This window comes from Zalophus californianus, chromosome 6, assembly GCF_009762305.2.
Source record: "Zalophus californianus isolate mZalCal1 chromosome 6, mZalCal1.pri.v2, whole genome shotgun sequence".
NCBI classification, from domain to species: Eukaryota; Metazoa; Chordata; class Mammalia; order Carnivora; family Otariidae; genus Zalophus; species Zalophus californianus.
Window position 1 is genome coordinate 22,571,171 of NC_045600.1, and position 26,643 is coordinate 22,597,813.

The window sequence follows — 26,643 nt, forward strand, 5'->3', positions numbered from 1 at the left end:
TTGTACAAGTCAATTAAAAGAGCAACTCCATGCACTTCCGATTCAACATATCAGTCTTTTTGTTCAATGAATATGTTGTGGTCAACATACAAGAGTTGCAAGGAGAGCATTAAAAAAATTCTTTTTTCTAGGTGAATTATCATCAGAGAATGAAGTTATGTGGAAGCAGTTCTATAATCAAATACTCTTATCCAGACAGAGCATGCCAATTTTAGGACAGAGAAAACTACTCCAATACTTCCCAGGTACCTATCACTCAGTTTCTGAAACTGAACTCAGGTTGAGAGACATTTTAAAGCAAGCCCTTGCTGAGGCCTGACAGCTAGGTCTCTGAGTCACATGACTGACTTTTCATTAAAAATTTGCCCTTTTAAATAAACAAATCAGAGAACAAGAGAAATAGAAAAGTTTGGCCTCCTTCCGTGGGTTCTGTGCTACAAATGTAAAGAGACTGGCAAAAATGTTGCAGGATTCTTTCCCTTGAAAGATAGGAATTTTCCCCCAAATGCGGCTGAACTCACTCCACTTCTGCAAGCTCTCTGGGACTCAAATTTGTCACTGTGGGAACCATCTGACAGTTTCTTTAAGTGCCTCCAGATAAAGATACGAATCGGATTAACTGCTTGCCTTGGAACAATGCTCCTAGGGGCTATACCCATGTGCAAAAAGTGTACCCAGATGTTAGCAAACAACTACACGGTCACTTTTCCCCTTCCAGAATCTCAAAAAAACACTGCAGAGTTAGGACTATAAGTATGCTGTGAATGAGATCCAGTAACAGGAACTGGTGTTGTTTACTCATAAGGTATACCAGACCATTAGTGAGAACATAAGGCTGCTGACATCGCTCATTTCAACATTTCACTGAGAGATCACAAAATGTGCCTGGGATATGCATTTTCTTTAACGTCTTTGAATGGAACAGGAAAGTCAACAAGGGAATAGGTATATAAGGTTAGAGTCGAACATGACCTAGACCAGCCCAATCTCTACACTCGCGGTTTTAAGCAATGTCACTCAGCTAGTTAGTGGAGAATAAAAAATGGAATTCAAGTCTCTACTTGCAATCTTATAGTCCTTCTGTAAAGCCACACTCCTACCTGACAGGCAGCGGGAGCTGGAGGTAAAGAAGAATAGTCAGGGGATATGCCTGACTAAGAGATAGAAGCAAGTCACATACTCATTGACTCATTGCAGGGGTCCTTAAGAAACTCACATTAGGGTCTATGTGTCTAAAATCTCACTTCTGCTAATCAGAAACAAAGGGAATGCCAAAGACTGACGGTCTTCCAAGCCCACGTGTCATTGTTGCCTTGTCTTGTGTTGCAAGATGGAAATTCTCAGACATGGGTCAATGCAAAAGTCCCTCAGGAATTCTCAATTTCTTAGCCTGCAATCCTATGTTTGCCCATTTTTTCAAGACCAAAGATAGTTATTTAATTAATTGATTGATTTTTTTAATTTACTTACTTGAGAGAGAGCAAGCAAGCGCATGAGCGCGGGGGAGGGTCAGAGGGAGAAGCAGACTCCCCGCTGAGCAGGGAGCCTAATCAGGACTGGATCATGACCTGAGCCGAAGGCATTTGCTTAAACAACTGAGCCACCCAGGCATACCAAAGATATTTATTTTCAAAAACAGTCCTGAAAAGACTTGAAAACCAGATAGACATTTCCTCTTTGATCTCCCAAATAGTTCTGCAGCTTCTGCAACTGGCACTTGCCAGGCAATGCTTGAAGGTTTGACAATGAATGCAAGAAACTGGGCTCGTCTCCCTCATCCAAGTTTCTATCTACCCTCTTCCCTCTTCCATGCACCATCATGGCCAACCCTAACTCTCTGCTTCCTCATTTAGTCATCCCAAGACTCTGGGCAAATTCCTTTCTCCATTAGGTCTTCTTAAACCTTTCTAGCCTTCACTATATCATCAAATTCAGTAGTGAACTTAAGCATGTCTGATGTCACTCAGTGTTGGTACATCTGTGTTAGTTTTCCAGTAGACTCTAAGACCCTCAAGGGCAAGGCTATGCCCTTGTTTTGTAGTTACCATACAGCTTTGCATATAGTCAGAGCTCAGAAGTAAACATAAATTGTTTTTATCCCTAATGCTTGGAGAATAGAAGTCATAATTTATACTTTTTTTTTCTTTAAATTTTTTATTGTTATGTTAATCACCATACATTACATCACTACTTTTTGATGTAGTGTTCCATGATTCATTGTTTGCGTATAACACCCAGTGCTCCATCTCCCATAACATACCAGGCAGGACACGGAGATTTACTTGATTTACATTTTCCACAGTTAGTGTACATTATAGAATGTGTAGTGGGATCTGTAGTCACTACTAATTAGATACCAGTAGCACATCCACATGCTCTCCCTACCCCAACTGTGACAACCAAAAATGTTTCCAGACATTGCTGAAATTTCCCTTGGGGGGCAGGGGAGTGAAAACTATCCCTGACTGAGAATCGCTGAATATATTACATTTATAGCCATAATAGAGGTGCCTCTTGAAAAGAGTATATTGTAACCTTTCTGGATCTCTGTGGCTTAGAGAGACAGGATGTCAATAAAAGTGTAGCACAAACATAGCTCAAGTTCATTCTCACCCATAGGCCCGTCAAGGGCCATCTTTTACACAGACTGTTTTAGGCGACTTACTCTGAGGACAGGGTAAGGGCTGAGCCACTTTTGTTAGTGCTTTCTGTGTAAACTCGAGCAGTCTTAGTAATGCTTGTAAAGAGGTGCCAGAGAAATAGCTCATTTTCTTTCAGCTCTTGAACATAGGAGCAATCCAACAAAGAAAAGTGCTTCGCTGAAAGAATACTTCTCCTTCCCTGAGCCTGGGAGATCTAGCTCAGAGTAAAATAGCATGGAAATTTGAACTCAGAGCCAAAAAAAGAAAAACGAGTTATTATATCAAAAGGCATTTGAGATGACATGGCCTACATCTACACTACATTTGCATGCTGGAGTCCAACATGGAAACACCACTCCCCCCGTTGGCTCCACCAACTAGTGTTCTTACCTCATAGCAAGCTCCTCAGAGAGGAAAAGAAAGTTTGGCTCTGTCTTAGAGGTTCACTAGTGAACCAGTAAAGAGACAAAAATGAGTATAAACACTTCCTGAGAAGGTAACAATTAATTCTAAAGATGGCAATTTATCACACGGCTGCAAAGGGACACGGAAGACCCTGGGGTGCACTTTTTGGTGGCAATTCATTGCTGCGTCTGAAGTTCATTTGTCTCCCTTGCACACATATACAAAGAAGAGTGAGGATGGAGACTTGGCAATGGGGAGAACAAAAGGGAAGGAGGAATGAGAACCCTGCTCAGGTTATTAATGGAGTGGATTCGAATTTCATGAGTCTTAACATTCTGCTCTTGGCATGAGCAATCGATCATCTGAAATGCTACAATGCACTCAACAATTAGGGCAATCTCTAGACAAGGGGGGGCTGGCCATGTGTCTTAAGGTCAAGCAGCTGGGCAACGGGCAAGCACCAGAGAGGGAGAGGAATGTGTAAAGGGACAGGTTTGGTTTTTGTCTCTCTCTCCCCTATTCCTCCTTGTACTTCCCATTTTAGTCCCCTTAGCCCTCATTTCCATCTCTTTTCAATCAAAACACCTCATTGTAAAGATGAGGATCTGTCATTACTTATAAACACTTATCTGTATTTACCTATTTATCTAGGCTATTTTCAAATATTACCTCAAGGTTCCTATATTGACATATTTCTCTCTGATATGTGCTGACATATACTGCAGGTCTCCCACATTCCTGCTTTCCTCCTAGACTGCAATATCTTCCCAATGTGGTGGACAGGGGTGGATAGTACAGGAATCAATACATACAACTGACTCTGAATTAAACTCATTCAAGCCCATGGTTATTAGAGACAACCAGTGCATATTCCTTACTTCAACACCTCAAAGGAAGAGAATGGACATTAACTGATGATCTCTTATATTCCAGGTATTTTGTTACACTCCACCCATCCTTCCACCCATCTGTCCCTATTCTTTTATTTTAAAAAGTTATGTTGAATGTGTACCAAGGAAGGCACTAACCTAAGTATCTGCCCACATGAAAGTCTCTGCCTAAAGTCTCTTAGGAGAGGCAGATGTAAAAAGACAATTACAATACAGAATTAATAGTAGGACAATGATAGGTTCCATTACTATGGAAACACATGGAGAGGTAGGTGGATCCTAGAAAAGATATCCCCCATGAGGTAAAATCTGAGCTGGGTTTTTTGGGGGGGGAAAAAGAAAGATTAAGAGATTGGGTTCTCAGCAGAGAGACCAGCATGTTTATGGCATAAAAGAAGAAAGTGCATTTGGGAATTCATTCTGACAAGCAAGTCAGCATGGCTAAAGCATTATGTGGGAGGGGTGGGGTAATAGGAATTGGAACTGGGAAGAAGGCAGAGGAGTAGGCCATTCGAAAGAGATCACTTTGGGATGCCTGGGTGGCTCAGTCGGTTAAGCAACTGCCTTTGGCTCAGGTTATGATCTCAGGGTCCTGGGATCCAGTCCAATGTTGGGCTCCCTACTCAGCAGGGAGCCTGCTTCTCCCTCTGCCTGTAGCTCCCCCTGCTTGTGCTCACTCTCTCTCTCTCTCTGACAAATAAGTAAAATCTTAAAAAAAAAAAAAAAAATGAGAGAGAGAGAGAGAGGTCACCTTTAACCCTGAAGGCAAGGAGTGGCAGTTTTAAGCTAGGAAATGGCTCCATCAGACAAGCTCTGCAAAAAGTTACCCTGACTGCTCTGTGGGAACTACTGACAACGGGCAGGACTGGAGTCCAGGATACCATCTAGTAAAGTAAAGAGACAATGGCGGTGACAGTAGGGAGGAGGGGTGGACTTAGTAGCTGCTAAGTAGGTAAAAAGAGATGTCAAGTTGACTCATGTAAACTTCATATCAATCCTATAAGGTAGATATTAATACCCACTTTACAGATGGGTCTCAGCAAGGTTAAGTAACTTCCTCTGGGTCATACAATAATAAACCAACAGAGATGTCACAAAATCTTCGATGTCTACCTCCAAAGCCAATTTCTTCTCACTGAATTAAACATGACTTAGCTCTCTGTGGAGTTCTTATTAATATGTTAAATTCCAGGGATTAAAAATGAGTAAGAAGTACTTCCTGGCAACAAGTTGCTCAGAATCTAGTAAACTATAAGAGACTTCATGCTACCACACCCTGTCTCCTGCCTTCATCCAAGCAGTTGGTCCTGGGATAGCTCTTTTACAATCTAATAATTCTCACAGTCAGGAACAGAATCCAGATACTGAGTTTAAAATTTTCCCTCCCTCAGATTTCATTCTATTACCTAAGTAATCCCTTGTACTGCTTGTGGCCTGCCACTTTCAACTATCTGTAGTCTGTAATGTCACTTCCTCTTTGTTGTCACTTAGCCAAACTCCAGATACTTAGCCCCTTTCATCTTTCTTCATAAGTCTTTCCTTCAATTACCCTATTCAATTCTGTTGCTTCTGTCTGGCTTACCTCTCCAATTTGTCTACATCTTGAAAAATCCTATGGAAGTAAAAGATAGAGTGCTCTTATTAATAATTCTGCTTATATACCATGTATTTTCACCATTTTCAAGCCCCTTTTTATTACTTGGGATTTTTTGCATGAAAATAACATTATATTTCTTGAGAAACCTGTCTACTCCAACTCTTCATTTCTCCAAGGAGACTCACATACCACCCACCTTTTCTAACCCAAAGCATAATGATGTCGAAGGAGAAGGAATGGGAAGTATGATTAACATACTACGAGGCAGTAATGATCTGTTTCTGGAATTAGTTGGGTAGTGAGATTTTTTGTTGTTGTTGTTCTTTTAAAGCTACTGGAGGATGTAGGAAGAATAAAAATAAAATTTATCTGCAAGATGTTTCCAAATGGAATGCATTTATGACAGTCTTATAGGGCTTATTTGCAGCTCTTTAAAAATAATTGACTATCTAATTAGAGAGATAAATCACATCGGTATAGAACACATATACAGATAAATACTGTTTTTTATGGCTTCCACTATCATAGATATAGAAACATACAGAGTGAAACTCACTCAATATTTTAACTCTTAAGTTTTCTGTGTCTTAGGGTCCCTGGGTGGCTCAGTCGTTAAGTGTCTGCCTTCGGCTCAGGTCGTGATCCCAGAGTCCGGGAATCGAGTCCCACATCGGGCTCCCTGCTCAGTGGGAAGCCTGCTTCTCCCTCTCCCACTCCCCCTGCTGTGTTCCTGCTCTCACTGTCTCTGTCTCTGTCAAATAGATAAGTAAAATCTTTAAAAAAAAAAAAGTTTTCTGTGTCTTATACATATTTTCCAAAATGGGGTTTCAAACATGATTGAAAAGCTCCCTACTTTTACCATTTATTTAATATAATTCTGATTCTCTAAACACAGAAACGTGTCACACACACACACACACACACACACACACACACAGACTGAACAAAATTCTGAAGAATCCTTTCTCTCTGCTTGGTTGAAATACTCAGATAATATTGAGAAGAGTATAACAGGTTTAATCCTCTTTACTTCAGGTAACTTATTTATGGGTTATTAATATCTGCTTGAAGTATCTCAATGGGAAGGAAGACTCAGAAATGGACTAGGAATCTAACTGATCAGTCAATATTAGACTCACGTAGCAGCACAGATGGGGTCTCCAGAAGCTCTGGTGTGAAACATCAGGCCGAACCACTGCTTGTTTAAAACATGGTGAAGGTCCTTCAACTCCCTACACCCCAATCTACTTGTCTGAGCAGCATGAAGAGGTGCCAATATAAAGTATGCATCGATGTTCATCACTACAAGCAAACCACTTCTAGAGGCACTGGGATAGGAGGACCAACCCTTGGCTATAGCTGTGTGACACAAAGTGGCTGACAGAGTGGGTAACTCACCACAGAGGCAGTATTTGAACTGAGTCTTGAGGAGTTACTATTTTTTCCAGGCAAAGAGAGTGTGTAAAAAAGGACAATAAAGATAATAATAGCTACCATTTTTTGAGTGCTTACTATATACCAGGCACTAGTCTAAGCATTTGAAATCTATGAGCTCATTTTTCTCCTCAATAACCCATGGAAATGTTGATATCTTTATTATCTTCATTTTATAAATGAGTAAGCATGCTCGTGAGCATGTTACATGTTCCCAAGAAGAAAGAACAACATTTCTAGTAGGTTATGACTAGTATGTTGATGCACGTGAGAAATATTAGATGAGAAAGGAAGAGAAGGCATGGGTGTGAAATTTATAAAGCCTTATAAGTATGATTCTACTTGGAAGGTGAGGCTAGAATTTCTATAACTGTGATTTTTCTCTGCAATAAATATCCATTACTTATTTAGAAAGGAAAACGAGCGAAAGGATAAAACTCAGGCAATTTGAGCATGAGGGACAGAAACAGAGTGTCCTCATCTGAAGACAGTAGGTAGCTGATGGAAGGCATAGGAAGCAGATTCACAGAAGGCTGTTTTTCATTATTTCAATTTTGCTTTTAAGATAGGAAAGCCCTGGATACATTTACAGGCTGAAGGAATGATATTAATGGCACCATTGGAAAGTGCAGGCAATAAATGATGTCAAAAAGCTTGGGAAGAGGCCAGGGTGGAAGGACGATGAGCACAAGATTTCGAACGAGGGGATGAAAGGATTCTCCTCAAGTGAGCACTGATCTGGGCAAACTGTGGAGGAAGCCAAAGAAACTCGTGACTGATGAGTATTTTCTTCTGGGGGGAAAAAAAAAAAGTCACACCAGAAACCCAATGGTACAGATGTGAAGAAGAGAACTGAATTGGGAGGTTGAAAGGATGATGATCCAGTTAGAGAGGAGGAGGCTGAGGATCAAGGAAAGCAAAGTTTTCTAAGGTGAGGCTGAAGGCATTATTCCAGTTGGGTAAAGGGTAGAAACCATTTGAAATGATATACAATGAGTACAATCAGAGGGGGAAGGGAGTTGAGGCCAAAAATGAGGGGCAATTTATAGACTAATGGAAACTTACTGAAGCAGGAAAGCAACTGGATTTAAGTATGAGAATTGAGATATTTAAAGGGTTTTAGTTTCAGAGTTTTAGAGTTCAGGGTAATGCAGGACAAGGCCATTAAGCTGGGTTATTGCATAGCCCTAGGGGGGATCTGGTTGCTGTCCTAGTTCAAGCCACTATCATCTCTTACCGGAACTGTTGCAATAGTCACGTAACAGGTATCCAGGCCTTGTCTCTTGTTCCTTTACAATCTTTTCTAACATGGCAGCCAGAGTGATCTTCAAAGAGCATAAATCACATCATGCCGTTTTACTATTTAAGACATTTAAATAGTTTGTCAATGAACTTTAATAAAATCCTAACTCCTTTCCATGGTATAATAGGCCCTGTATCATTAAGTCCCTGTCCACCTCTCAGACCTTACCTCATACCAGATCTCTGTTATTCATCTTCTTTCAAACCCCCCCAATGTGTTTCAACCAAGGGCCTTCACATAAAATTCCCTCTGTCATAAATGTTCTTCCTCCAGAATTGACATGCCCGTCTTCTTGTCATTCGTGTTTCAGCTTCATTGTTTCCTCTTCAGAGTGACTGTCCCTAAAGTAGCTACCCATTCACCACTAACCCTCTAGGACATCTCCCTGCTTTATTCTCTTGACAGCATTTGTCAGTACGTATTCTCTTATTTATTGACAGTCTCCACTCCTGCACCCAAAATGTATATTCCATAAGAAGGAGAATAAACAATTACAATTGTTGCAACCTCAAAGTCTAGAAGAGGTTTGGTCCATGGCAGGAATCACCCTACTCTTTCCACACGTGTTGGTTGAATGGGTGAGCTGAGAGGCTGGGCCCATGGAGGATAGTCTACTCTTTGAGTTTCTGAGCCCTTCATTTTATAGGCAAAGGTTTAATGGTCTTAGAGGCTATAATTCAAGTATAGGGATGATTAATAAATTACATCAGTGAGCCCTGGTGAGAAAACAAAACCAAGACAATAAAGGGCACTACAGGGGGCGCCTGGGTGGCTCAGTTGGTTAAGCGACTGCCTTCAGCTCAGGTCATGATCTCAGGGTCCTGGGATCGAGCCCCGCATCGGGCTCCCTGCTCCGCGGGAAGCCTGCTTCTCCCTCTGACCCTCCCCCTGCTTGTGTTCCCTCTCTCGCTGTCTCTCTCTCTGTGTCAATTAAATAAATAAATAAAATCTTTTTTAAAAAAATAAATAAATAAAGGGCACTACAGTAGCCTGGGTACCTTAAACCTGGTGATGAGCTACTATAGTCTTCCAGAAAGTCCATGGAGCATTATTTCCAAAAGCTGTATTACTGAGAGACATTTATAACTTAAAACACAAACATTTTACACACTCAGAATTATATTGCATTGCTTTCTTCTGATTTGCTAAAAAGATAAACAGCAAAGTAATAAAATAAAAGCCTTGACCTCCCACCAAGCCTCTCTCTGATCTTTTTTCCTTAAGCTCTGTGGGTGATCTTACTATAAATGTAGTTTTAAACACAGAAGATATATTGAGATTTAAGTCTGGGAAGGAAGTTGGAAAGAATCAACATTTTGCTGAGGGGCCAATATCATTTTTAACTTGGTTGGACCATTTGGCTATTCTGTTAGTGATGGTGGTGGGGACATCTCCATCAAAAAAGGCAGAAAAATAAGTGTTCCTTTTGGAGTCAGCATGGGAGTCAAAGCCATGATCGCTCTTGAGGACTAGGACCTGGAGCCTTTCTAAGGAAAAGATTGAATAGCTGATAGGTGTCCTTTGCCGGTTCAAATACTTCTTCAAAATTGTAGTCCTGTTACCAAGAGAAGACTCCACTGATACTCACTAGTTGGTGAATCCTACCCAAAGGAAATATACCATCTCCTCATACCAAGAAGAATCTTCTAAGAAAGCTTTGTCTTCTGAATGATCTAAGATAGCATTTAAATGCAACACAGGAAACTGAATGTTCCATACCATTTGAGAAGGAAGGAATCATCTGGGTGAAAACTTAAAGCAAGCTAAGTTTGGAAGCAAAGACTGTGAAAACTAGTATTCATCCAGGTTTGGGGAGAGGTGCCTGTTATTATTACTAATAATCAGAACAATAATAAAGGAATTTAATCCTAAAGCAGGAGGTGTAATTGACAGTGTAGGCATGAAAGTCTTATAATTATCCAAGTCTCAGCTGTGCCTGGGCAGTGAGAGTGGGAAGAACTAGAGAAAAGAATTACAATTAAAAAGAAATTGACACATATGAATTGAATTGGGCACATTATCTCCAGCTTCTAGTTCAGAATTTGTATTATAAAATTAAATAGAGAGGCTAATTAGACTGCAGGAAGACTTCCACTGAACTCCACAGTTTCTACCAGGCAAGAAGAAAAACCAGAATCAGAAGTTTTAAAATTGCTGATTTCTGATTACTAGTGTTCTACCGAGGAAACGAGTAAAAAACAGGATGGCTATAAAGTCCAGCAACCTAGCTGCATATATACATACTAAGTGTTTTCCTGATATTACAATACATGACAGTTTGCATGACATCGGGAACAGGACATTCATGACAATTAGAGTGTCCAATCTGTTCAATGGGAATAGTCACTCAATAGCAAACATAGTTCATGGTCTGTGCAAAATTGTGATAAACACAGTATATTAATGTATTTCCAACAATCCTTACACATGTGTCTCTGAGGCTTTGCCCTAAATTACTTGTGCCTCCGGCATGCTACAGAAGTGGTAGTCAAGAATACTCAGAACTGGGGAACAGGAAGCCTACTCCACATGGTCATGCCACCCAATCCAGTTTGGGAAACTTCCATTCAGCCAGTCCTATACTACTCTGTCATAGTAATGGGATGGTGCTTCATCTTGTGGGAAATCTTTTGAGTGGCTTTCTGCTAGCCCTTCAAGTGTGGGCATTAACCGAGTCACTTCACAAGGTCAAATCTGGTATATTTCCAGACTTTAGAGCCAAACTGTACACCAAAGACAGAGAAACATGATGCAGTATGATCCCTGTAGCAGGGCCTTAGCATAGGCTATTCCTTTTGCTTGGAATACTTTCCCCTGTCCTCCTCTTTGGCCTCCCCAACTTCTCATCCTAAATAGCACAGGTCTTACACTGAATCCTCAAGAAAATCCTCCCAGCTCAGGTTCCTTTCTGTTTTCTTAGTGTCCTGTCCTCCATCATACTTGTCATGATTGTGATTAAATACTTATTTGTGAAATTGGTTTGTTTTATGCCTTCTTCCCATGATGTCGCTCTATGAAGACAGGCAGCATACATCTGTCTTACTCACCCTTCCATCTCTATCTAGATTCTTCTACACAGTAGGCAGTCGCCATTAAATATTTGTGAAGCAATTAATCTACCTCTTTCAATTCCCTACCACCATCTTGAATTCAAATTAAATACTAGAAAGACTACAAAGACCCCCTTTGTAAAGGCCACTTCCACCTTACAAGTGAAAACAGAAATAGAGGTTTGCCAGAATCTCCACCATCCTTTCAGGGACAAATACTTCCACCCACCACCTGGATCTCTCTCACCTCAGGGAGTTTTGGGGAAGGCTGGGAGATCTGGTGGAGGCCTTGTTCCATTGCCAAGTCATTCCCTCAGCCTCATTTCTTGAGCTCTTGAGGACACAACACAATTTAATAGCGCCAGACATGACAAAGCCAACTCTGATATTTTCTAACATAATCGCCTTTCATTGTACATTGCAAAGGAAAATGTCTCTTGAATTTAAAAAGGATGCTGAGATAGGAAAAATGTTTACAACAGAAGAAAGAGGAAAGCTCTCTTATAAAAATGCCTAACGTGGTGAGGAGGAAAAGAGAAGAATGCAGCCCACTGAAAATGAGGCTGGAGAGAGAGAGAAACACACCTTACATCCCCTCTTATCAGTGATGTGATTGGTATGGTTTTATGTGATTGATATTTCCCTCTAATTACTGTGCACATTGTTGATCACAATGTAACAAAACAAATTGTCTAGACATTTACCACAAAGCCCCAAATTAAAAAAAAAATCTTAAAAAAAAACAAATTAAATTAAATTAAAAAACCATGAATCTCCCTGTAGCTACTGGAGTCAAAAGAACATTTTATAGGTGTTTTCTGTATGGCTGTTTGGTACTTTCTAATGACTTTGGAAGTGAATTTTGCTATTTATCCTCCTTATTCTTCAAAGATTTTGATCTACTTCAGAGCTTCCAGCAATCTTTGTTTTCTGGTTGGAAATGTTGATAGAAATGATTCCCTATAGAAATAGCCTTGGGAGCAGCCTCACCTCTACACTCAGACTTCTCCTGAAACCTCCTATTCATGATTTTCTCATTCTGGCCTTTAATCATCCCTCCTCCAATGAATGTAAACCTTTGGCTCATACTTAGTGTAATTACTTAATCAAATCCTATTTCTAGTAGGGCCATAGGGCCACAACATTAATTCACTGATATAGATAGATAATAGCTAGCTAGATTGATTGATTGATTGTTTTTGGTGGATCCCTGTGCTCTTAAAACGTATTACTACTCTTGAAGGGCAAAAAATATGTGGGGGTAATTCTGTAACACCTATTAACAATCACATGTAAAGTGAAACTAATCAATATATACTGTGATAATACTGACAGTATTACAGTGATAATACTGTGATAATACTGACAGAAGCAGAGAGCCAAGAGAACAGACTTTATCACCAAACACTGTATGATGGAACTCAATGGCATACAAACACACTGATGTTTCATAGCATAAAAATTCCAAAGTGACAATTCTAATCCTTGCCCTTCTTCAAAAATACAAGCATCTGGCATGTAGCAGAAGACTGGGTTATGCTCATTTCTGGTGCAAAACGTTCGAAGTATTTATATATATATATATATTTTTAATTCATATTCTCTCTGAGGTGGCTAGGGAATGAGTATTAGCATAAAAATAAAAAACACAAACAAAAATACACAAAGATAGAGGCCCCTAAGGGAACACAAAAAAGAATTCAAAGTTTTGCTTCAGTATACAAAAGGAGTTAGTAATATAATTCTTACCAGAATTTTGTACTGATAATAATTTTTAGTATATAATCATAATAAATACAAAATAAATATATTTATATATTATATAAAATACTCAAGCCTCCAGTATACCATTTGTTACCCTCCAAACTCCATGCTTTTCTGAAATTATAGTTGTTCATTGTGTGTGTGTGTGTGTGTGTGTGTGTGTGTGTGTGTTGTAAATGCTTAGTAATAGCTGAACTGAACAAATTTTACCAAAATTAGGGTGCCAACATAGGGCAGCTAACAGGTGAGTTACAACAATGGTACAAGAGCACAAGGCTTAGGGCAGCAGCAGCATGCAGTTCTGGAGACCTCGGCTGTAAGTGCTAGCTTGAGGTCTGTTGATAATGAGCTGAGATTCAGAGAGAGAGAAAAAAAAAAAAGAAAAAACAACAGCTACATTCTAGGAATCAGACATCAAAGTGTTATCTCAACAATTGCAACATTGGATGCCTGAAGACATTGGACAAATGCTTTCAAATGTATTAGTGAGGATGATTTCCAACCTACAAGTCCTTCCCAGGGAAACTGTTAAGGAGGGGTGAGGATGGGGAAGATGTTCTTCAGACAGACGAAATCTCAATGGTTGTACTTTTCACACACACTTTCTCAGGAGGCTACTGGAAGATACACTACACACCTTCAGAATGAGCAAGCAAACTAAGAAAGACAAAACTTGGGATTTAACATAAAACTGAAGCCCAGGGATTTCCCAGAGTGAGAAGCAAGGATGCTGCGGGATGACAGATGCCATATCAGGCTGGCTCGAGCCATATCAGATTGGAGACAGACAGAAGTTTATCAGGGAGATTGCCAAGAAAAAAGTACTAATAGAGGCTACCTGTGTTCTGTTTGTTTGTTTGTTGTTGTTAATAGTTGGCATACAATATTGTATTAGTTTCCAGTGTACAACATAGTGATTTAATATTTATGTATATTACAAAATGGTCATCACAATAATGCAGTTACCATTTATCACCATACAAAGTTATTACAATACAATATTGACTATATTCCCTGTGCTACATTACATCCCTATGTCTTACTTATTTTATTACTGGGAGATTGTGCCTCTTAATCACCTTCACCTATTTTGTCCAATCTCCCACCACTCCCCTCAGACAGCCATCAGTTTTTTCTATCTATGAGTTTGTTTTGTCATGTTTATTTTTTCGTGTTTTTAGACTCCAAGTATAAGTAAAGTCATACAGTATTTGTCCTTCTCTGACTTATTTCACTTTGCATAAAACCCTCTAGCTCCATCTATGCTGTTGCAAATGTCAAGATTGTATTCTTTTTTATGGCTGAGTAATATTCCACTGTATGTACGTATGTATGTATATAAAGCAACTGTGGTGGGTTTACACACACACACACACACACACACACACACACACACACACACACACCATTTTCTTTTTCCATTCATCTACAGATAGACAGTTGGGTTGCTTCTACATCTTGGGTACTGTAAGGAACATCGTGATGAACAAAAGAACATAAGAACATCTTTCAAATTAGTGTTTTTGTTTTCTTGGGATGAATACCTAGACCTGGAATTGCTAGACCACTTTTTTTATACTGCACCCAAAAGTAACTCAATGAATTGAAGACTTAAAAATAAGACTTGAAACCATAAAACTCCTAGAAGAAAAGAGGCAGTAAGCTCTTTGACACAGGTCGTAGTGATAGTTTTGGATCTGCCTCCTCAGGCAAGGACAATAAAAGCAAAAACAAACAAATGGGACTATATCACACTAAAATGCTTTTGCACAGCAAAGGAAAACAGCAACAAAATGAAAAGGCAACCTCCTGAATGGGAGAAGATATTTGCAGATGATATATCCAATAAGGGGGTAACATCTAAAATATATAAAGAACTCATAACATTCAATATAAAACAATCTAATAAACAATCTCATTGAAAAATGGCCAGAGGATCCAAGAAGATATTTTTCAAAAGATATATAGGTGGCCAACAGGCACATGAAAAGATGCTCAGCATCACTAATGATCAGGGAGATGCAAATCAGAACTGCAATGAGGTATTACTTCATACCTGTCAGAATGGCTAGAACCAAAAGAAAAGAAATAATGTGTGTTGGAGAGGATGTGGGGAAAAGGGAACTCTTGTGCACTGTTGGCAGGGATGTAAATTAGCAGAGCTACTCTGGAAAACAGTATGGAGGTTCCTCAAAAAGTTGAAAATAGAGCTACCCTATGACCCAGCAATTGTACTACTGGGTATTTACCCCAAAGATATAAATATAGTGATCCAAAGGGGTACGTGCACCCCACTGTTTATAGCAGCAATGTCCACAATAGCCAAACTATGGAAAGAGCCAAGATGTTCATCGACAGATGAATGGATAAAGAAGATGTGGTATATACACACAATGGAATATTATGCAGCCATCAAAAAAATGTAATCTTGCCATCTGCGATGATGTGGATGGAACTAGAGGGTATTATGCTAAGTGAAATAAGTCAATCAGAGAAAGACATGTATCATATGACCTCACTGATACGAGGAATTCTTAATCTCAGGAAACAAACTGAGGGTTGCTGGAGTGGTGGGGGGTGGAGGGATGGGGTGGCTGGGTGATAGACATTGGGAAGGGTATGCGCTATGGTGAGCACTGTGAATTGTGTAAGACTACTGAATCACAGATCTGTACCGCTGAAACAAATAATACAGTATATGTTAAAAAAAAAAAAAGAAGGTAGTAGGAAGGGAAAAATGAAGGGGGGGATTCAGAGGGGGAGATGAACCATGAGAGACTATGGACCCTGAGAAACAAACTGAGGGTTCTAGAGGGGAGGGGGATGGGGGGATGGGTTAGCCTGGTGATGGGTATTAAAGAGGGCACGTTCTGCATGGAGCACTGGGTGTTATGCACAAACAATGAATCATGGAACACTACATCAAAAACTAATGATGTAAGGTATGGTGATTAACATAATAAAATAAAATTAGAAAAAAAATAAAAATAGAACTACCCTATGACCCAGCAATTCCACTGCTCGGTATTTATGTGAAGAAAATGAAAACACTACCTGTGTTTATGTTGAGAGAAATTTTATAGCTGTGTTTGCGATAACACATAGGTGGAGAGAAGAATAAGCTAATGAGAAAATGAGGGTATTTATTAACAAAGAGTTGTGGGAGAAAGGAAATATCAGGGGCAGACATTTATTCCATTTTTTTTTTTTTTTTTTTTTTTACTTCTTGTACCCTCAGTTCCTAGAATAGTGCCTGGCACATTCTAAGCACCCAGGGATTATTTGTGGAATAAATGAATGCACATATGATTTTACATTTTTCTCAATAAATGAAAGTCATAAAAATGTAAACTGAGAGCATCGATTCAATCAAAATGTGACAGAATTTTATTGGGAAATTGAAGGTGAGGGAGTGTGTGTGAGTTGGAAAACGGAGAGGGTGAGAAAATGCAATCCTTTTCTCCCAGAGTCAGAAGATATTAGTTAATATTTAGCTGAAAAAGTCAAGAAATATAAGCATATTATTAGAAATATAGAGGGAAATGTCTGAAAAAGCATCTAAGAGGGTTGCCAGTGTGGACTACAAGGCACAGGGAGATGGGGAAAGAGACTTCTGTGCTTCTGTTGTTGTTTGCCTGTTTCCTTTTGATTTTTGTTTGTTTTTAAAGTAGGGGCTTGAACTCATAACCCTGAGGTCGATGAGAGTTGTGCCTGTTTTCTTTTAGGTCTCTAGATACTATCTTTCTCCCCCCTATTGAAGTATAGTTGACATACAATATTATATTAGTTTCAGGTGTACAACATAGTATTTCAACATTTATATACATTACAAAATGATCACCATTTATAAATCGAGCTACCATCTGACTAGATACTGTCTTAACTTGGGTTTCTCAGTAAACAGACCCCGAGAACCAGTTTTGTGTTTGGGAGGTTTGGGGAAGGATGCTGTCAGACTCTAGGAAGAGGGAGGAGGTGAACTTCAATGAAGTTGCATCAAAGACCTCAGATGACCTCAACACTCACATAGTGCATTCTAGCTGGGAGGCCCTTCCCAGCTGTGCAGACCTGAGACAAGCAGGTCTTTATATATCCCTTCCCACACCCCAGCCCCATCCACCACTCACTGGATATGGGCACATCCACAGGAAGGGGCTGGACTTTGGGCAAGGTGGCTTCTTTAGCCAAGGGCAGCTCCAGGGAAGGACTCAACTGATAGCGATTAGTTGACACTCCTAGCAGATGAAGTAATGATGCATCTCTTCCAATGTAATGGTGCCTCTGCACTAAAGTAATGGAAATCTGGGTGCTGTGTAAGGCTTTGAGCTATGTAGGTGCATCATTTAGATAAAAATTAAATTAGACCATCAAATTAATAAATGCTTACTGTCTAAATTTAAAAAGGTGGGCAAGTAATTTGCCTCTGGATATACAGCTTTTAATGATGAAATCAGAACTTGAAATCAGGTTGGCCCATCTCTAAAGCTGAATCAGTTGTGTGGGCTGAATAACTGGACAATCTCTGAGATTCTCCCAATATCAACATTCCATGAAACTAAAATCCCAAGCCAATAAACAAAACATTTGCAATAAACATCACACACATAGTCCTTGAGATGAAAATACATTTCAAACACAATCATTCTATGGTAATGTGGTTTCACTCTTGCCAACTTGTTAGCCAAAAGAGAGACATGGTTTAAATTTGACACTTGTCTTTTTTGAGGAGAAATGAAATACCTTATTCTGAGAGCTGACCGGTATAAACAGAGGGGGTTGCTGCCTCCTGCCTCCGTAACTATAATAGCAGATTAGCATGCGAAAGTTTCTGTAGACAACTGACTTAAAGAAATGAGCTCAGATTCAGAAAATACTTGAAAACCCTACCAGACTGTCTGTTAAGGTAGAAATATATTCATTGTTTCCCCAAAGCCTGGATTCTTCAGGTGCCCAATGTTTGTGTAATAGAATATAGGCCCCATGAGGAAAGAGGGTCTTTGTCTGGTTTGTGTTTCTACAGACTGAGTGCCTAGAATAGTACCTAGCCCAGAGTCGGTACTTAATTTACTCAAACACTTGTTAATTGAATACAAAATCACACCTATAGCACTGCAGCTATAAATTCCATTTCCTCATGAACTCAACTTCGGAAATACAGCATTTTCTAAATCAGATTATAGTACTTTCTGTCTAGGTTAATGAATTTGCCACTTTATCAGTAGACACATGGGTTGTGATAATGCTTTTACTATGGTCCCATCTCCCCAACGAAGACCACTGTTGTGTAGTCCTCCTAAATAATGGAGCCAGAGATTACTTAGCAATCACCTTTTCTTTGAATGAGAAACAGGAGAGAATCAGACACTGTGGCTTACACAATACCTACATGGAGAGCATTATTTTTTTTTAAAGTAATCCTTTCAAAAACTTGAAATCAGCCAGGATATGGAGGCAATTATATTATAGGAGTTACAGAGCAATGAAATTATTCTGTCCAGTCTTTTGCATAAGTGGTCAGGAATAACATTTGCATACATTATATCATACTGATTCTTGTAGACAGAGACTCAATAAAGACAAAAGAAGACATGCAAAAAAAAAATGCCTACAGGAGAAATACAGAAGACACAGATGGAGGCTTTAAAATAAAACAACAAAAATAATAAAACAAACAAACAAAACCAGAAATAAATGCTAACAACAACAAAATCCCATCCAGGTCAGTTCTCTTTAGCACAAGGTGTCTATTTCTACCTTGCCCTTGCTCATTTCTCCGCCATGAAATCTGCTTTCAAATGTCATCCCCTCCCCCTTGACAAGCAGAATAGATAGGGCAGTGAGGAGCTAATAATGATAATAATAATAATAATAATAATGAGAAATGGTCTCAGAAATATATTTCATGTTTCTTTCTTTTTCCTTGTCTTTCCTCGGAGGAATAGCTTCCCAGCCAGTGGGGCATTAATCATCAGAATAGCAGCTCCGAGATAAAGCCTGGGTGAAATTTCATTGTGCATTATAGTGTGAGTTGTTGGTACATGAATATGTGTCTCTCTCAGTATCTGGAAGGAGAAGGTGGAGAGGCAGTGGAGAAAAACCTGTCGTTTTATATATTTACACTACTCAAGATAGTCAGGACTGGTTCCCCATTGTTACTGTGGATTAAAATCATTCACGTCCTTCTGCTTTCATCAGAGGTCACTTCTCAGAAAGGGGGATAAATATTATGACAAGTTAAATTTTACCTACCTTTTTCCCCATCTGCCTCGGGGGCATGTAGCAGAGTAAGGGACAGGAGGAAGGGACAATGGAACCAGGCCTGTCTGATGGGATACAGTTTTCTTTGTTAATCCCCAATTGGGTATCCCTTCTCTATCTTACAGAATGGTTTGGGTTAGCAGTTCCCGTTTTTGAAGGTCCCTGAATGAAGTTTGGGAAGACTTTTTGGGAGAGATAGCTAAAGAGATGTTACAACTGCTCAGTGAGAAACTGGAAATATCTATGATCCCTGCTCCACAAAGTGAGGTCCATACTACAACAGGACATCATCTGGGAGCTAGCTAGAAATGCATCATCTTAGGCCCCATCCCAGAATGGAATCAGAATCTGTGCTTTAAGGAGGTCACCCAGGTGATCTGTATCCACATAACAGTTTATGAAGCACTATTCTAGCTAACACATGCAAACTCATGAGCATCCTCTCCCTCCCTCCCTCTCTTTCTTCACACATACACATACATACACACAAACCCAGATGGGATGAGAGCTAGAAGAGGCTGCATTATGTACACAAGTCAATCAAATTTCTACCAAGCAATTCTCTCAGTGACTGCTAGCCACCACAGATAGGATGTGCGTTTACTTCCCCGGCCATCTCATCCTTGCATGATCAGAAAACCAAGGAGAACCTTGCATTCTCCATTTAGCTAAGAGAACTAGCTCTCTAGACAACCCAAGGCATTAATTATAAGGTTTCAAAAGGCAGGGCTGTCATAACAGCCTCAGTATGTTTCAATTTTTACAATCATTCAAACCTGCACCAGAAAGGTATGAAAGCACATCCCACCCCTCCTACCGCCTTGTCAGAGACAGAATGGAAATATCCATCTTGAAGCCTGGCTAGCAATGATTGCTACTTGAAGTCATTTCCTTGCCATATATAAATAGAAACAAAGGGATGTATTTTTAAGAAAAAAAAAAAAGAACCAATTCTTGAACTTCAGTTTAAACTAGAATCACTGACTGTTTTTGACGACTCAGGAGACATTAAGTAGTTTATCTTCTACACAGGGGTGGGTCATTGTGGAACCCCTTCTAAACTTTTGGCAAAGAGGGTGGATATGTTGGGCACCTGGGTGGCTCAGTTGGTTAGGCATCTGACTTCAGCTTGGGTCATGATCCTGGAGTCCTGGGATCGAGCCCCGCGTTAGGCTCCCTGCTCAGCGGGGAGTCTGCTTTTCCCTCTGTCCCTCACCCAGCTCGTGTTCTCACTCTCTCTCTCTCTCTCTCAAATAAATAAAATCTTTTTTAAAAAAAAGGATGGATATGAAAAGCATCATTATTTGTACTGTAATTTTAATTATATCAAAGATATTCTATTAATTTCTCTCAAACTTAGCCATCCAATCCATGAAATGGGTAGATGGTTCTTACAGCAATGTTATTACAGAGTATTTCTGTTTGTTTATCTCCTCTCCTCAACTTTGCTTGTCCTTCCTCCAGTTCATTTATTCACCCATCAACTGTTACTGTATGTACAAGGCACCATATTAGATACTGTTGAAAACATCAGAAAAAAAGTGTGAATTTACTGGGACTTCATCAAGATAAAAAGCTCCTGCACAGCAAAGGAAACAGTCAACAAAACAAAAAGGTAACCTACAGAATGGGAGAAGATATTTGCAAATGACAGTACAGATAAAGTGCTGGTATCCAAGATCTATAAAGAACTTCTCAAACTCGACACCCAAAAAACAAATAACAAAGTCAAAAAATGGGCAGAAGACATGAACAGACACTTCTCCAAAGAAGACATACAAATGGCTAACAGACACATGAAAAAATGTTCATTAGCCATCAGGGAAATTCAAATCAAAACCACATTGAGATACCACCTTATACCAGACAGAATGGCAAAAATTGACAAGGCAAGAAACAACAAATAGAGAGGTTGTGGAGAAAGGAGAACCCTCTTACACCGTTGGTGGGAATGCAAGTTGGTACAGCCACTTTGGAAAACAGTGTGAAGGTGCCTCAAAAAATTAAAAATAGAGCTACCCTATGACCCAGCAATTGCACTCCTGGGTATTTACCCCAAAGACACAGATGTAGTGAAAAGAAGGGCCATATGCACCCCAATGTTCATAGCAGCAATGTCCGCAATGGCCAAACTGTGGAAAGAGCCGAGATGCCCTTCAACAGATGAATGGATAAAGAAGATGTGGTCCATATATACAATGGAATATTACTCAGCCATCAGAAAGGATGAATACCCAACTTTTACCTCAACATGGATGGGCCTGGAGGAGATTATGCTAAGTGAAATAAGTCAAGCAGAGAAAGTCAATTATCGTATGGTTTCCCTTATTTGTGGAACATAAGGAATACCATGGAGGACATTAGGAGAAGGAAGGGAAAAATGAAGGGGGAAAATTGGAGGGAGAGATGAACCATGAGAGACTATGGACTCTGAGAAACAAACTGAGGGTTTTAGAGGGGAGGGGGGTGAGGAGATGTGTTAGCTCAGTGATGGGTATTAAGGAGGGCATGTACTGCATGGAGCACTGGGTGTTATACGGAAACAATGAATTGTGGAACCCTACATCAAAAACTAATGATGTATTGTATAGTGACTAACATAATAGAATATAATTTTTTTAAAAAATGTGAATCTACCCACTACACTTGTTAGACAAGGAAAGAGTGGAGACCTAAGGGCGCTAATGGCCATGTCCTAGGCCAAATGGTTCATTAGTAACAGGAGAAAAAATAAATGTAGATGCTAAGGAGTGCTGGATTAGAATCTCAATTAAAGCAACATCAACAACCTTTTATTAAGTCACACCAATTTAAGCCCTTGACTTTATTATCCTAACCCACCCATGAAGTTAGTGTTATAATCTCCGTATATCAAATGATGAAAATAAGCTCTGTAAAGAAACACAGTTGAAATCTCATAGCTGGTAAATGAAGGTCTGCCTAGAGTCTTGGTTTTAATCACTTTTTATCCATGAATGAAGTCTCCTAATGCCCACCTCAATGCACTCTTTCCTTCCTACCATTCTGCTTCCTCCACAGCTGTCTTTGTCTACCTTGAACATGAATCATATTGTCCCCATTCTCTGCCTCCTTCCTCGACAGATAAACACTCATTCATTTAACACATTTTTCTTTTCTTCAACAAATATTACTGAGCCCCTCTTTGTGGCAGGCACCAGGCCAGGCCCTCACTGTCGAGTGATGAACTGCACAGAGATCATTCTTGCTGTCAGAGTAGTGTTTTCTCAAAGTATCTTCCATCAACGTTCTTTCAAAAGATTATGAAGACAGGTAACTATGGAGCCAACTGAAGCACAGGGTCATGACCAGGAATAAATGGGTTCATATAACATATTCAGTCATGAGACAAAAACAAAAGAGGTAACAAAGTAGACAGAAGATTCCCACCAACCTATCCACACACATACGACCAGGTAAATGAGCCTCAAGTTAATTTTCTATCCATTTCAATGAATAGAAGCAGTGGGTCATTAAAAATAATCTTTATTTGCCTATATTTAAAGATAGGTTTTAGGAGAATTAAGAATTAAGTAATTTGGAAAAGGAACAGGGAGAAGAAATTGGAGAGGGAAAGTGGGTGATATTACATTTCCAAAAGTGTCCTGAAAACTCTAAGTGCTAGAAGCAGCCCTTGTTATTAGGATGACAAATAAACCCTAAGGAAAGAGAATTTAAGACCAGAAGTGAATAAGGACAAACTTGCCCACCAGACACAAGGGGTTGTTTCTGGGACTCTTTATTCTTTTTTTTTTTTTTTTTTTTTGAGGTGGGGGAGGGGCAGAGGGAAAGGGAGAGGGAGAATCTTAAGTAGGTTCCACACACAGTGTGGAGCTTGACAAGTGGCTCAGTCTCACAACTCTGAGATCATGACCTGATCTGAAAACAAGAGTCAGACGCTTAACTGACTATGCCATGCAAATGCCCCCGGGACTCTATAATTAAGGCAAAAAAGGTCAGCAAAACCACTGTTGGTGACCATTGGCACTGGTGAACCTCATCAGGGAGTGAGTGGGCTTGTGGGGGACAAGGTGCTTGGTAGTAAGATTCAGACTGTAAGTATTAAGTGTGTACTCCCTGAGAAGGTGCCAGTAGTTTTGTATGTTTTGACCAATACTGACTGAGGACTTTGTGCTGCAGAGCTCTGATAGTGCCTGAGACAAAGATCCTGCCATCAGGGAACTCACATACCACTAAGTGGAGGCAATAAACAGTTAAATATGTGATCTAATGTAAGGTAGAGATAGCTGCCAAGGCAGACAACAAGGTGGGGGTGGCAGAGAGTGTTATTTTACAGAGGATGGTCAAGGAGGGCTTCTCTATAAGGTGCCACATGGGCAGAAACTTGGATGATGTAAGGGAGTGAGTCTTGCAAATGGCTGGGAAGAGCTGCTTCCAGCACAGGGGAAAATGGTCAGTGAAAAGACACAGATAGATGGGCGTGGTATGTTGAAGCAGGGCTGGCACTAATGAGGCACTCATCTGAGGTACAATATTTAAGGGAGTGTCCCCAAAATCATTTATTCAAGATACATAATATTTTATCGCAATATTTTAGAGTCAATATCAATGCAAAAATATTCCATGATAAGCAAACTAACATTTTAAATACAGACAGGATCCAATTCTGCAACTGAGCAATACTTACTCGCCTCTCCTTTATCTGGGACCTAAGTTCAAGGAAGATCAAGAAGACCTGTGTACCTAGAGCAGTGTGGCAGAAAATATGGCCAGAGAGCGAGAGCAAGGAGGAGATCCATACATCACACAGTAAGGATTTGGGCTTCAGACTTGGCCAAGGAGTAGGTCGGGTGATTGGTAGAACCACCTGGAGCATTAGAAACATGTGGGGACCTCCACAGTGAGTAGCCAAGAGCTGAACCCCACTTCCCTCCCAGCTGTTCAGATGGCTCAAAATAAGTTCCAGCACTTTAGCAATAGTTCCGGTGGACACGCTATCCTATAAATATAACAATCTAATTAGAAGGGCATCTCTACAACTTGTAGCAATCTGAAGACTTCATCTTCATTTGCAGATAAGAAACTTCTCAGAGGAGCCTTTAAGGGACTAATCACAGCTTTGGGAAGTCCTGATCCCATCCACTAAAATTAAAGTATTAAAGAAGGGACCAAAAGAAATGACGCTATATTCTCTTCCCTGGCCTATTTGTACTACCAACATAGAGGTCTTTAAGAGGTAGGTAGACCCATCAAGCTCTCCCTCTCTCTTTCTCTTTTTTTTTTCCCCCACGAAAACGATGTAATTCCTGAGAGAAAGCGTCACTGGAGTCTTACCAGCTAACGAGAAAATCAGAGTCCAATTTCCTTCCCTCCAAATTATTCTCTTAGAGGGGAAAAGAAAGTACCTGAATAAGGGTAAGGAGGAGACAGAAGATATTTCTTGGCTGGCAGCTAAAGTCTAATTAGACTGACAAATCTTCAGTGCCTTCCCCAGTTATAAGGTTTGGCAGGAAAGGAACCAGCCCTGGAGCCGCACATTATGTAAGGCTGTTAATCAATATTAGTTGAGCCCTGATCCTAAAAATAAACTTCCCCTAGAGGCTCTGTTGTCTAGTGGTAAAAGTGAGGGCTTGGAAACTGTGTGGATTCCTTGTCTCACTTTTGTCAGGCTGGTGGCAGCAAGGAATAGGTGGAGGGGCCCAGGGGAGATAATTCCTTGAGTAAGTACAACCATTCTTGATAAAACATGATCGACCTCTTGTTAAAGCATGGTTTTGGGGATGAGGTAGATAGATTTGTCCTATATCCCAATCCAAGACAGTTTGATTATTCAAAGAAACTTGAGAAAATTTGGTGCTCTAGCCAGTCCCAAAAAGCCATTGATAACAATATGTTGTAAATGTGTGGGTCATGTGTTTTGTTGAACCATATGAAATTCCTGATATTTGATCATTTTGATCTATAAAAATGGCAATTTCATACACTTGACCCTAACAGAATGCTTTGTATGTAATAACTATTCAGCAAAGCCAAATCCCACTTCAGAAAATGAAAGAGTTTCCCACAGAAATCTCTTTTAATTGATGAGTTCAGGGCTCTGGATCAATCTGAGACCTTCAGAAGAAATCCTGGGTGATCATGGGGTTGTGTGGGTATATTCAAAATAGTTCTTCCTCTGCTTGGGAAAATTAAAAAGGGAAACTTTGTTTAAAATGGAACTGGGAGACAATGTCCTGCCGCTCTTAGTCAATTGCAGAGCCACCAGGGAAAAGTTTTCAATTAGCAATAATCACACCTCAGATAAACCTCATTGGCTACGATACCGCCACTGCGAAAAGCTTGCAGAGCCAACAGGAAGAGAGGGACCTTGCAAGTTGATACTACTATAGCACTACTTTACTTTCCCAGCAGGAGGGAGAAAGGCTTTCTCCTCTCCCTGGCAACAGCTCAGTCAATGACAGACTGCCAAACTCAGCCAATGAAAAGCCACCACAGTTTACTTCCACACGCTTACTGTTTATAACACCCTTCCCGACTCCCCCCTTTCCTCTATAAAAGAGCTGTCCTCTCCTTTGTTTTCCAGACTTGCCTATGGTATTGCTGTAGCTTGCTCCCAAGTTGTAATTCTGTTATTCCTAAATTAACCCACGTTTGCTCGTAAAATAATGGACAGTTTTATTTTTAAGGTTAACATGCTTTTCCAATCACACAGGAAGTCTAAGCTTTATGAGGATCCGTGAGTTCTGGGAGAGCCTCTTGGTTTGAAGTGGTTTCCTAGTGTCTAGGATTTAGTGAAAACTTACAGCGTAGGTCATGGCTTAGGTTCTTTTTACCAACACGGTTGTATTTATTACTCACAACCATGGAAAAGTACTTCATTTTACAGAGAATGAAACCAAGGCTTGGGGAGGCTAATTGACCTGCCCAGAGATACACAGCTAACTGGAAGAACCTGGAGTCCAGCACAGGAATTCTGACTCGAGATTACACCCTCTTCCCTCCCACATACTGGAACTCTATGTGGATTACGCTGTATGAAGGATCACGTTTTTAATCACAAGTACTTTTCTTTGTTTTGTTTTGTTTTGTTTCGTAGTAATCAATATCAAGGCTGAAGTGTGTTTTTTACTAGCCCTAGTCTAAAACTGAAAGCCGACCAGAAGGAGGAATCTCCACATAGGTACAGTTACAAAGCCTGAATAAGTGGCTTGCTTTTGGAATTTTGGAAAGTGGTTCAAATTTATGAGTTTGAGGTAAGAATGAAATCTCACAAAACTCTCAAGTCTTTCATTTCTACTGTTTATCAGGATAGTTCCAATCC

General features: G+C 40.0%; 1 protein-coding gene and 1 pseudogene across 23 annotated transcripts in view; both read right to left on the reverse strand.

Moving 5' to 3' along the window:
* The window catches only part of NRXN3 (neurexin 3), a 1,550,403-nt gene that overhangs the window by 119,940 nt on the left and 1,403,820 nt on the right, over positions 1–26,643 (reverse strand). The gene's annotated exons all lie outside the window — the stretch shown is intronic.
* LOC113910831 lies at positions 25,488–25,662 on the reverse strand (annotated as a pseudogene).